Consider the following 13585-nt stretch of genomic DNA (forward strand, 5'->3'; position numbering starts at 1 on the left):
TTGCAGTTCATACAAGTAACAGAACGTAACGTCTTATTGAATTGTAAACTTCCTATAGCTAGAACAAAAGGAAGGGGAACACAAGCTTGTATGAAATATAATTGATTATAATGAAAGAAATAGTCTCTATGACTACGATTGGTCCCTGTGAAATGTCCAGTCCAAGTCCTAAGTTCTTCAGTGCTCGCAGCAAGTTTCCAGGTGTCCCATTGTTCAGGCCCAATCTGTTTATCGAGGACGATTCGAGGACCATCAAGCCAGCCAAGGAGTCCTTTCTCATGGTAATGTCCCATTGTAGTGTTACTAACCTTCTATGCTACTTGAGTAGCATAATCACATACAGTGCTGTTAATATCACCTGAGCAGTTAGATAGCCACATACCATGGGGTCCCCAATCGACAATTGTATGATTAACCACAAACATTAGTTTTCCTGATCTGGCCTGACATTTGTCTCAATGAACCGGAGTATATCTAAAGTTCTTATTAGTAAGCCCTTTGCATAGTGTTCTTTGTTCTTTCCCTAAGGTTTCAGTAGTATAAACATGGTTCACGGACAAAGAAAGGGCAGTAAATAATCCAAGCAATGTCTGAAAGTCCTCTTTTGGAGGCAGGGCAAAAGCCCAAGTTTGTCTGCTAACGTTTATGCATAATTTTGCTGGGCCCATACACAAAGGAAGGACTTCATAACCTAAAGAGATATTAGTTTCCCTTCTTCAGGGTGTGATGGCCCTTTAAGGTTCCAGGGAGAAGGCATATGTATGGAGTCATTGGTTAATAGGATTGGTCTTTTCTCCGTCCATTCTACAACCTGAAGTAAAGGGGGGTTGGGTATGTAAGCCCAGTAGTGTGATTGATTAGTTCAGCTTGAGCGGGCGCAGGGGGCGGGCATGGTGAGGGGGTTGGGGGGGGGCGGGCATGGTGAGGGGGTTGGGGGGGGCGGGCATGGTGAGGGGGTTGGGGGGGGCGGGCATGGTGAGGGGGTTGAGGGGCGGGCATGGTGAGGGGGTTGGGGGGGCGGGCATGGTGAGGGGGTTGGGGGGGCGGGCATGGTGAGGGGGTTGGGGGGGCGGGCATGGTGAGGGGGTTGGGGGGGGCGGGCATGGTGAGGGGGTTGGGGGGGGCGGGCATGGTGAGGGGGTTGGGGGGGCGGGCATGGTGAGGGGGTTGGGGGGGCGGGCATGGTGAGGGGGTGGGGGGGGCGGGCATGGTGAGGGGGTGGGGGGGCGGGCATGGTGAGGGGGTGGGGGGGGCGGGCATGGTGAGGGGGTGGGGGGGGCGGGCATGGTGAGGGGGTGGGGGGGGCGGGCATGGTGAGGGGGTGGGGGGGGCGGGCATGGTGAGGGGGTGGGGGGGCGGGCATGGTGAGGGGGTGGGGGGGCGGGCATGGTGAGGGGGTGGGGGGGGCGGGCATGGTGAGGGGGTGGGGGGGCGGGGTGGGAGGCACAAGCAAGCAAAGCAAACAGGGCAAAAAAATATTTTCAGGACTCCGAGGCATTCTCTATTGAGAAACCGGATTTTCAGCTTGATGAGTAAGGGTTTTTATTTGTCACCAAGAGGGGAGATCATAAGGTTGATGCCGCTGAGGGCAGTGCTTTCTGGAGGTCTTTAGAGCTGCCATGGCCTGTATTGGAATTTCTTCCTCCTGGGGTTATTGTCTTGCCTCTATGTTGAAGGCTAGGGGCCCCCTTGGGTTGGCTCTTCCAAAGAGGAAGCCATGTGAGTTCCTTGGATCCATCTGGGGAAATACAAGCATACCCCTTTCCGTATAAGATTAATTTCCCAGATTTCCATTGTTTATTCAACCTGTCTTGGTACCAAATGGGAAGAGGAAGAGAAGAGTCTTTCAATTCCTCGAAATGTTTTTCTGTTCGTGTCAAGATATCTCCTTGCTGCTGCTGCTGCTGCTGCTGCTGCTGCGTCTCCAGTTGTGTCTGACTCTGTGTGACCCCATAGACATCAGCCTACCAGGCTCCCCCGTCCCTGGGATTCTCCAGGCAAGAACACCAGAGTGGGTTGCCATTTCCTTCTCCAGTGCATGAAAGTGAAAAGTGAAAGTGAAGTCACTCAGTCGTGTCTGACTCTTGGCGACCCCATGGACTGCAGCCTACCAGGCTCCTCCGTCCATGGGATTTTCCAGGCAAGAGTACTGGAGTGGGGTGCCATTGCCTTCTCCATATCTCCTTGCGGTAAGTTAAAAAAATTTAAACAAATAAAGCTATATAACAATAGTTATAGGCTTAAATAACATATTGCATTGGAATCTAGTAAACTCTGCTCTGGATAAGGAAGATAAAAGTGTTCCTGGGTATTCCCATGTATTTAATTTTTTATTTGTAGTTTCAGTGTGTAATGTGTTTGTTTAACTGTGTCTTGAATTTGTGGATTATAAGAAATATCTGTAATCTGTTTAATAGAGAATGAATGTAAAAACTGTTTGAACTGCTTAGAAATATAGGCAGGGCCAATGTCTATTTTTATAGAATTAGGTGTTCTGATTATTGCAAAGTAAGCTAACAGGAGGATTATATCATGTCGTGTATTTCACCTCAGAGAGGTGTGGCCCATATAATTAAGAAGAATTTGTATCTATCGAGACATGTAAGAAGGAAGAGGAAGAAAGTTCAGAGCAACGAGTTACATCCATTTTCCATAAAGTTCTCTTTCATTTGTCAGAAACCTTTATATGTTTGTATTCATTTTATTAGCCATTTCTTATATCTTTTTATTAAAAGCATACATCTTACTTTTCTTCAGCAAATATGAAGTGTCTTGTATATTAGCATTTTATAGATTGGCAAATATATTTATTATACTATATTATATATTTATTTTTATATAAATATATATTTCTCTATATATTTATTAATAGTCTAAAATCTCTTTAGTTTTTCTGTAAGAAAAACTTTTTGTAAGAGGAAGTTAGTGTTCAATAATTAATGTTTTAAAATCTTTATTTGGAAATGACCTAGCTATTTAATAAACTTTTATTATTATTATTATTATTTCATTTAGTACAGTTTTACGAATTTAAGTTACTCCAATCCTAAGAGATTATTTTAGATAGACATTTTGAAAATACAATTATTTTTATTAGAGTTTCTCTAAAAGTTTTCATATCCTTTATATATATATTTATAAAGAGTTACTTTTTGTTGACAAACTTAGTTTACCTTAAATCTAGGCACAATAAAAGTATTATATAATGATTTAAGACATGTCAATTAGATTAGCAAACAATTATATTTTAATTTAAATAAACATTTAATATTGAATATTTTTCAGTTCACATGAACTTGAATTTAAGTAGATGCGGGGGACGACCCGTGAAGGGTTAAATCCTGGGAGCTGCTCCGCAGGTATGCGGAGCCTTAGGCGTTGACCTAAGCTCCCTGTCCCGCCACCCTCAGGAATTTTTACAGCCCTTAAGGCTCCAGGCCGTCTTGCTCCAGGAGGTCTAGCTCTTGCAACATGTCTTAAAAGATAGAGTACTTATAGGGGTCTGGTGATTGTATTTTGAGATTAAAGAATATCCCTATACATGTCTTAAGTCACGTACTTTACCCTATAAATACCGTGGCCTAATAAAGGAAGGCATCAGACATAGTGGGTCTGATCCTCTCAACCCCATCTTTTGTCTCTCTCTCTTTTTTTTCCACGCGGGGACGCTCCGTTTCTCTCCCCTTGCAGGTGCGACTCTTGCTTGTGCTGGCCGCGGCAGGTGGCGCCCAACGTGGGGCCCGAGATCGACAGCTTCTCCTCGCCACTGCTCATATTAAGTCGAAAAGAGTGAGTATATAGGTATACTAGCGACTATCAAGGAAGGAGCAGTAAGGTATATCGTTGAGAGTATAAATATGGGACAGACGCATAGTCGTCAACTCTTTGTACATATGCTATCTGTAATGTTAAAACATCGGGGAATTACTATTTCTAAACCTAAATTAACCAATTTTCTTTCATTTATTGAAGAAGTTTGTCCTTGGTTCCCCAGAGAAGGCACGGTGAGCTTAGAGACGTGGAAAAAGGTAGGGGAACAAATTCGGGCTCATTATACTTTACATGGCCCTGAAAAGGTTCCTGTAGAAACTTTATCTTTTTGGACACTAATTCGGGATTGCTTGGATTTTGATAATGATGAATTAAAACGTTTAGGAAATTTATTAAAACAGGAAGAAAATCCTCTTCATGTTCCTGATTCGGAGCCCACGTATGCTGTTCCCAAGGGAATTAAAGGTGACCCTCCCTTTTGTAACTTATCGCGTCCGCCAGAAAATGATGATTCACTTTCCTCCACAGATGAGGCAGAATTAGATGAAGAGGCTGCTAAATGCCATCAAGAAGATTGGGGTTTTTTGGCACAAGAAAAGGGGGCGTCAACATCTAAAGATGATTTAGTTGAATGTATAAAAAATCTCACTGTTGCCTTGCAGAACTTAGGAATTAAGTTTCCTAGTAACAGTTTAAAATCTCCTTCTGCTCCCCTTCTCCCTCCTGCCTATGCTCCTTCCGTAGTTGCTGGTCTCGATCCCCCTCCGGGGCCTCCTCCTCCTCCTCCATCTGAGATGGTGTCTCCGCTACAAAAGGCATTGAGACAAGCACGACTTGGTGAGGTTGTCTCCGATTTTTCCCTTGCTTTTCCTGTCTTTGAAAATAATAACCAGCGTTTCTATGAAGCACTGCCTTTCAAGCAATTGAAAGAGTTAAAGGTCTCTTGTTCACAATACGGTCCTACCGCTCCATTCACTATTGCTATGATAGAAAATCTGGGTACTCAAAATCTACCCCCAAATGATTGGAAACAAATAGCTAGAGCTTGTCTTTCAGGGGGAGATTATTTATTATGGAAATCTGAATGTTTTGAACAATGTGCCCACATAGCTGATATTAATCGGCAGCAAGGTATACAAACCTCCTATGAAATGTTAATTGGTGAAGGCGCTTTCCAGGCTACTAATACTCAACTTAATTTTTTGCCTGGTGCATATCCACAAATATCAAACGCAGCCAGACAGGCATGGAAAAAACTTCCTAGCTCCAGTACTAAGACAGAAGATCTTTCAAAAGTCCGACAGGGACCTGATGAGCCTTATCAGGACTTCGTGGCACGACTCTTAGATACTATAGGTAAGATAATGTCAGATGAAAAGGCTGGGATAGTATTAGCAAAACAATTGGCTTTTGAAAACGCTAACTCTGCCTGTCAAGCTGCTTTAAGACCTTATAGAAAAAAGGCAGATCTGTCTGATTATATTCGCATTTGTGCTGACATTGGACCTTCCTACATGCAAGGCATTGCCATGGCAGCGGCTTTACAAGGAAAAGGCATTAAAGAGGTACTTTTTCAGCAACAAGCCAAGAACAGAAAAGGATATCAAAAGTCAGGTAATTCAGGTTGTTTTGTTTGCGGCCAATTTGGTCATCGGGCCGTAATGTGCCCCCAAAAACAACAGCAACAAACTCCTGCTAATCCTCCTACTCCATGTCCACGATGTAAAAAAGGAAAGCATTGGGCTCGAGATTGTCGTTCTAAGACGGATGTTCAAGGTAATCCCTTACCTCCGCTTTCGGGAAACTGGGTGAGGGGCCAGCCCCTGGCCCCGAAACAATGTTATGGGGCAACACTGCAGGTTCCCAAAGAACCATTGCAGACCTCTATCGAGCCACAAGAGGCAGCGCGGGATTGGACCTCTGTGCCACCTCCTACACAGTATTAACTCCGGAGATGGGGGTTCAAACCCTTGCTACAGGGGTGTTTGGGCCTTTACCTCCAGGAACTGCTGGACTGCTTTTGGGGCGTAGCAGTGCGTCTTTAAAAGGGATACTTATTCATCCTGGTATAATTGACTCTGATTATACCGGAGAGATAAAAATATTAGCCTCCGCTCCTCATAAAATTATTGTAATTAATGCAGGACAACGTATAGCTCAACTCCTTTTAGTTCCATTAGTTATACAAGGAAGAACAATTAACCGAGATCGTCAGGACAAAGGTTTCGGGTCCTCTGACGCCTATTGGGTGCAAAATGTTACCGAGGCACGACCAGAATTTGAACTGCACATCAATGGTAAGCTTTTCCGCGGAGTGCTTGATACCGGGGCTGATATTAGTGTTATTTCTGATAAACACTGGCCCACTACATGGCCTAAACAAATAGCCATTTCTACTCTTCAAGGTATTGGCCAAACTACTAATCCAGAACAAAGTTCGTCCCTTCTTACTTGGAAGGATAAAGACGGCCATTCAGGCCAATTTAAACCCTATATTCTGCCCCATCTTCCGGTTAATCTGTGGGGGCGTGATATATTAAGTAAAATGGGTGTATATTTATATAGTCCTTCACCCACTGTAACAGATTTAATGTTAGATCAGGGTCTACTCCCTAACCAAGGTTTAGGCAAACAACATCAAGGCATCATTTTACCCCCTGATTTAAAATCTAATCAGAGTCGAAAAGGCTTAGGGTGTTTTCCTTAGGGACCTCTGATTCTCCTGTGGCACATGCCGATCCTATTGATTGGAAATCTGAGGAACCGGTATGGGTTGATCAGTGGCCCCTAACACAAGAAAAACTTTCTGCCGCACAACAGCTGGTGCAGGAACAGCTGAGACTTGGGCATATTGAACCTTCTACCTCTGCATGGAATTCCCCAATTTTTGTTATTAAAAAGAAATCAGGAAAATGGAGATTACTACAAGACCTTCGTAAGGTAAATGAAACAATGATGCATATGGGAGCCCTACAACCTGGGCTACCCACTCCTTCCGCTATACCTGACAAATTTTTTATCATTATTATAGATTTAAAAGATTGCTTTTACACTATTCCTCTTGCACCCCAAGATTGTAAAAGATTTGCTTTTAGTTTGCCCTCTGTTAATTTTAGAGAGCCTATGCAACGCTATCAATGGAGAGTCCTTCCACAAGGAATGGCTAATAGCCCTACATTGTGTCAAAAGTTCGTTGCCGCAGCGTTAGCTCCTGTTCGTCAGCGTTTTCCTCAGTTATATTTAGTGCATTATATGGATGATATATTATTAGCTCATGCTGATGAACATCTATTGTATCAAGCCTTTTTTATTCTAAAACAACACTTGAGTCTTAATGGTCTTGTCATAGCTGATGAAAAAATTCAAACTCACTTTCCCTATAATTATTTGGGCTTCTCCCTATATCCTCGGGCTTATAGTACTCAATTAGTCAAGTTACAGACTGATCATTTGAAAACTCTAAACGATTTTCAAAAGCTCCTGGGAGATATTAATTGGATACGCCCTTATTTAAAATTACCCACTTACACCTTGCAACCATTATTTGACATCCTTAAAGGTGACTCTGACCCTGCGTCACCCCGAACACTTTCTTTAGAAGCACGATCAGCCTTACAATCAATAGAAGAAGCTATTAGACAACAACAGATTACTTATCTTGATTACCAACGATCATGGGGTCTGTATATACTTTCCACCCCACGAGCACCTACAGGGGTTCTTTATCAAGATAAGCCTTTGCGATGGATATATCTATCGGCTACTCCAACTAAACATTTGCTTCCTTATTATGAGCTTGTTGCAAAAATTGTAGCAAAAGGACGTCATGAAGCCATCCAATATTTTGGTATGGAACCCCCTTTCGTTTGTATTCCTTATGCTTTGGAACAACAAGATTGGCTTTTTCAATTTTCAGATAATTGGCCTATAGCTTTCGCAAATTACCCAGGACGGATTACTCATCATTATCCTTCTGATAAATTGCTACAATTTGCTAGCCTTCATGCCTTTATTTTTCCAAAAATAGTTCGCCGACAACCCATTCCTGAAGCAACACTTATATTTACAGATGGATCTTCTAATGGTACTGCAGCTTTAATTATTAACCATCAAACCTATTATACGCATACCAGTTTCTCTTCTGCCCAGGTTGTAGAATTATTTGCAGTCCATCAAGCATTACTAACTGTACCCACTTCTTTCAATTTATTTACAGACAGTTCCTATGTGGTCGGTGCTTTACAGATGATTGAAACTGTTCCAATTATTGGCACAACCTCTCCTGACGTTCTTAACTTATTTACATTAATTCAACAGGCACTTCACCGTCGTCAATACCCGTGTTTTTTTGGACATATTCGTGCACATTCCACCCTTCCTGGTGCCCTGGTACAAGGCAATCACATTGCGGACGTTCTTACTAAACAGGTGTTTTTTCAATCAGCTATCGATGCGGCTCAAAAATCTCATAACTTACATCACCAAAATAGTCATTCTTTACGGTTGCAATTTAAGATTTCCCGTGAAGCTGCACGACAAATCGTAAAATCTTGCTCTACCTGTCCTCAATTCTTTGTTCTCCCTCAATATGGAATTAACCCTCGAGGTTTACGCCCTAATCACCTTTGGCAAACAGATGTCACTCACATTCCTCAATTCGGGCGTCTCAAATATGTTCATGTCTCTATCGACACTTTTTCCCATTTTCTTATGGCCTCCCTTCATACTGGAGAATCAACTCGTCATTGTATTCAACATTTGCTTTTTTGCTTTTCTATTTCAGGAACCCCACACACCCTTAAAACTGATAATGGACCCGGTTATACTAGCCGTTCTTTCCAACGTTTTTGTCTTTCTTTTCAAATTCATCATAAGACAGGAATTCCATATAATCCACAGGGACAAGGTATTGTGGAACGAGCCCATCAACGCCTTAAACATCAATTATTAAAACAAAAAAAGGGGAATGAACTGTATAGTCCCTCACCGCATAACGCCTTAAATCATGCTCTTTTTGTTCTAAACTTTTTAACTTTAGACGCAGAAGGCAATTCAGCAGCCCAACGTTTTTGGGGAGAACGGCCCTCCTGCAAAAAACCACTTGTACGATGGAAGGATCCACTTACCAATCTGTGGTATGGGCCAGACCCTGTATTAATATGGGGACGGGGACATGTTTGTGTTTTTCCACAGAATGCCGAAGCGCCGCGCTGGATCCCGGAGAGGCTGGTACGCGCGACGGAGGAACTCCCTAACATATCAAATGAACCGCATGACATTGGATGAGCCCGCGAGTGAGCTGCCTACCCAAAGGCAGATTGAAGCGTTAATGCGACATGCTTGGAATGAGGCTCATGTACAACCTCCAGCAACACCTACCAATATCTTGCTCATGTTATTGTTGTTGTTACAGCGGATACAAAACGGAGAGGCTACGGCTTTTTGGGCATACATCCCTGACCCGCCTATGATTCAATCATTAGGCTGGGATAAAGAAATAGTACCTGTCTATGTCAACGACACAAGTCTTTTAGGAGGAAAATCCGATACTCATATTTCCCCTCAGCAAGCTAATATTTCCTTTTTTGGTCTTACTATGCAATATCCTATGTGCTTTTCTTATCAATTACAGCATCCTCACTGTATACAGGTGTCAGCTGATATATCCTATCCTCGAGTGACTATTTCTGGCATCGATGAGAAAACCGGAAAAAGATCGCACCGTGACGGGGCGGGACCTCTCGACATTCCATTTTGTGACAAACATCTAAGCATCCGCATGGGAATAGACACTCCTTGGACTTTATGTCGAGCCCGGGTTGCGTCGGTGTACAACATCAACAATGCCAATACCACTTTTCTATGGGATTGGGCACCTGGGGGAAAGCCTAATTTTCCTGAATATCGAGGACAGCATCCACCCATTCTCTCTGTAAACACTGCTCAGATATTTCAAACAGAACTGTGGAAACTTTTGGCTGCTTTTGGTCATGGTAATAGTCTATATTTGCAACCCAATGTCAGTGGGAGTAAATATGGTAATGTAGGAGTTACGGGGTTTCTATATCCCCGAGCTTGTGTCCCTTACCCATTCATGCTGATACAAGGCCTTATGGAAATAACATTGTCATCAAATATTTATCATTTAAATTGTTCTAATTGCATACTTACCAATTGCATAAGAGGTGTTGCAAAAGGAGAACAAGTTTTAATAGTAAAACAACCTGCTTTTGTAATGCTACCTGTTGAAATAACTGAAGCTTGGTATGACGAGACTGCTTTAGAATTGCTACAACGCATTAACACGGCTCTTAGCCACACTAAAAGAAGTGTGAGCCTGATTATTCTGGGTATAGTATCCTTAATCACCCTTATAGCAACTGCTGTTACTGCTTCTGTATCTCTAGCACAATCCATTCAAGCTGCTCATGCTGTAGATTCCTTGTCATATAATGTTACTAAAGTAATGGGAACACAAGAAGATATAGATAAAAAAATAGAAGATAGATTATCAGCTTTATATGATGTGGTTAGAGTTCTAGGAGAACAAGTTCAGAGCATTAGCCTTCGCATGAAAATTCAATGTCATGCTAATTATAAATGGATTTGTGTTACAAAAAAGGCTTATAATGCATCTGACTTTCCTTGGGATAAGGTGAAAAAACATCTACAAGGAATTTGGTTTAATACTAATGTCTCTCTAGATTTATTGCAATTACATAATGAAATTCTTGATATTGAAAATTCTCCTAAAGCTACTTTAAATATTGCTGATGCTGTTAACAATTTTGTGCAAAATTTATTTTCTAACTTCCCTAGCTTGCATTCACTGTGGCGAAGCATAATTGCTGTGGGCGCGGTTTTGACTGTTGTGCTTATCGTGATTTGTCTGGCTCCTTGTCTTATTCGTAGTATTGTTAAAGAAGTTTTACATGTCAAAATTCTGATACATAAAAACATGTTGCAACATCGACACCTTATGGAGCTTTTAAAAAAAAATAAAGAGAGGGGAGATGCGGGGGACGACCCGTGAAGGGTTAAATCCTGGGAGCTGCTCCGCAGGTATGCGGAGCCTTAGGCGTTGACCTAAGCTCCCTGTCCCGCCACCCTCAGGAATTTTTACAGCCCTTAAGGCTCCAGGCCGTCTTGCTCCAGGAGGTCTAGCTCTTGCAACATGTCTTAAAAGATAGAGTACTTATAGGGGTCTGGTGATTGTATTTTGAGATTAAAGAATATCCCTATACATGTCTTAAGTCACGTACTTTACCCTATAAATACCGTGGCCTAATAAAGGAAGGCATCAGACATAGTGGGTCTGATCCTCTCAACCCCATCTTTTGTCTCTCTCTCTTTTTTTTCCACGCGGGGACGCTCCGTTTCTCTCCCCTTGCAGGTGCGACTCTTGCTTGTGCTGGCCGCGGCAGTAGAGCTCATTAATTTCATATTATCCAAAAACAAAGACATACACTGAGACATAGATAATTTTAGATAGACAGATATAGTTTTCCACTTCAAATTTAAAATATCTTATATATATATTTTTTTTTTTTCTGAGTTCCACCAATTTGTTTATGGCTGGAATCCCAGATAGAGTGGGCTGTGTATCCCAAGAACATGATAAGAATTAACTTTAGGTTTCTTCTTAAGCCTGTTTTTGTTTCCCAGGCAGAACTGGAGCTCCAAAAAAGTATTTTAACGTTAACCTTTTCCTAACTACACATGTAAGAAGAACTGGTTTTGCAATTTGAGAAAAGATTTTATTTTAATCAGTTTTTTCTGGAGTCTAAAGAATATCATGGCCATTCAGTGTCAAAAATATCACTTCTCCTTTTTGTAGTTACAGTATATTATTAATGATATATGCATGAGGGAATTGCTGTCACATTGGATGTGAAGCCTTGGCTACTAAATTTTGACAAATAGTAGGACTGTTAAGTATACCTTGAGGTGGTGAGGCTTTTATCAGGTGTTTCCATTTAGGCTTAATGAGAAAATTCATACTCTAATACATAGAAGCTATGTTGATGTAATGAGTGTGTCTTGACAACAGTCTTATAGAGAGTTTATAGACAACAGTCTCAATTTAAGAATCCATAAGAAGTCATTCTGAAGAAAAAGCTTACAAGTGATAATGAATGTGTAAAACCTTCACTTGGGGCTCATATCTCACCAATCATCAGATGATCCATACTAGGGAGATCCTTACAAGTGTATGTAATGTGGAAAGGCTTTTAGGTGGTGCCTTAAATTCAGGATTTATCAAATGCTTTATACTTAGAAATGCAATAACTATGGCAGTTTTTACAATTACTACTCACTCTCTAGATATGTAGGAATATATATCCTGGAAACAAGCCACACAGATGTGTTTGTAGGAAGGAATTTTCTGAAACAGAGCAATGCCTTACAGATGCAATCGGAGTGGAAAAAGTTTCCCCTTAAGTTGAAGTATTATACAATAAGAGTCCATATTGAAGAGCAGTCATGAACTGTGTAGGCAATGGCTTTCTCAAGACATCAGAGTGTATTAGACTTAAAAATATGTGTCTTTCAAAGAAACCACACAAAAGTTGTGCATGCTATTTCCTCTAAAATCAGGAAGAAGACAAGGGTGCCCACTCTCACCATGACTATTCAGCACAGTTTTGGAAGTCCTAGCAGTGAGAGAAGAAAAGGAAATAAAAGGAATCCAGATTGGGAAAGAAGTAAAATTCTTACTGTTTGCAGATGACATGATCCTCTACATAGAAAACCCTAAAGATAGCATCAGAAAATTACTAGAGCTAATCAATGAATATAGTAAAGTTTCAGGATATAAAATTAATACTCAGAAATCTCTTGCATTCCTATATACTAACAATGAAAAAAGAGAAACTAAGGAAAAAATCCCATTCACCATTGCAATGAAAAGAATAAAGTACTTATGAATAAGTTCACCTAAGGAAACAAAAAGACTTACATGTACAAAACTATAAAAGACTAGTGAAAATGATGACACAAATAGATGGAGCAATATACCATGTTCGTGGATTGGAAGAATCAATATAGTGAAAATGAGTATTCTACCCAAAGGAATCTATACATGGGAAGATGTTAATGTATGAACTTTTGAGTTGTAAAATGAGTAAGTTCTGGGGAGCTATGTGCAGCATTCTAACTGCAGTAAATTCTTCTGTGTTACTACATACTTTAAATTTGCCAGTAGAGTAAATCTTAAGTGTTCTCACCATACAAAACATGGGAACTGGGAGTTGATGGATGTATTGATGACTGGATTGTGATAGATACTTCACAGTGTATACATCTGTCAAATGGTCACATCATGCATGATAAGTATACACATATCCATTTTATTAGTTCTATTTCAGTAAGGCTGGAAAAGGAGAAAGTAGGAGGTGGGCTGGGTTTTCCACCTTTAATGGTGTTCAACCCATGTTTCCCATGAGATCCATGATGCATTTTGCAAAACCATGTATGGTACCCCCTGCCCTATCAGACGTCCTCAGATACTTGTGTGGGTCCTAGTCCCAGGTACGTTCACAGTGCAGCAAATCTGATCTGGATCCTACATTGAGAACCAAGGCTCTTAGGCTCCACTTCTGAGACTGAGAATAGCCCCAGGGATGAGGAGGCCACTCTGCTCTGAGTGATGATGGACCAGGGCCTGCTGTGTGACCTGAAGGGGATCATGGGGTCAGCGGAGGTGCCCCCTGCTGCTGGGTACATGAAGCCTCACCAGGAGGGGAGTGTGATCCGAGGGAAAGTGTGGGAAAGCTCCTGTGTCGGTCTCTGTGCCGGAATTGACTGTCCTGAG

The sequence above is a fragment of the Capricornis sumatraensis genome, chromosome 20, assembly GCF_032405125.1.
Source record: "Capricornis sumatraensis isolate serow.1 chromosome 20, serow.2, whole genome shotgun sequence".
NCBI lineage: Eukaryota > Metazoa > Chordata > Mammalia > Artiodactyla > Bovidae > Capricornis > Capricornis sumatraensis.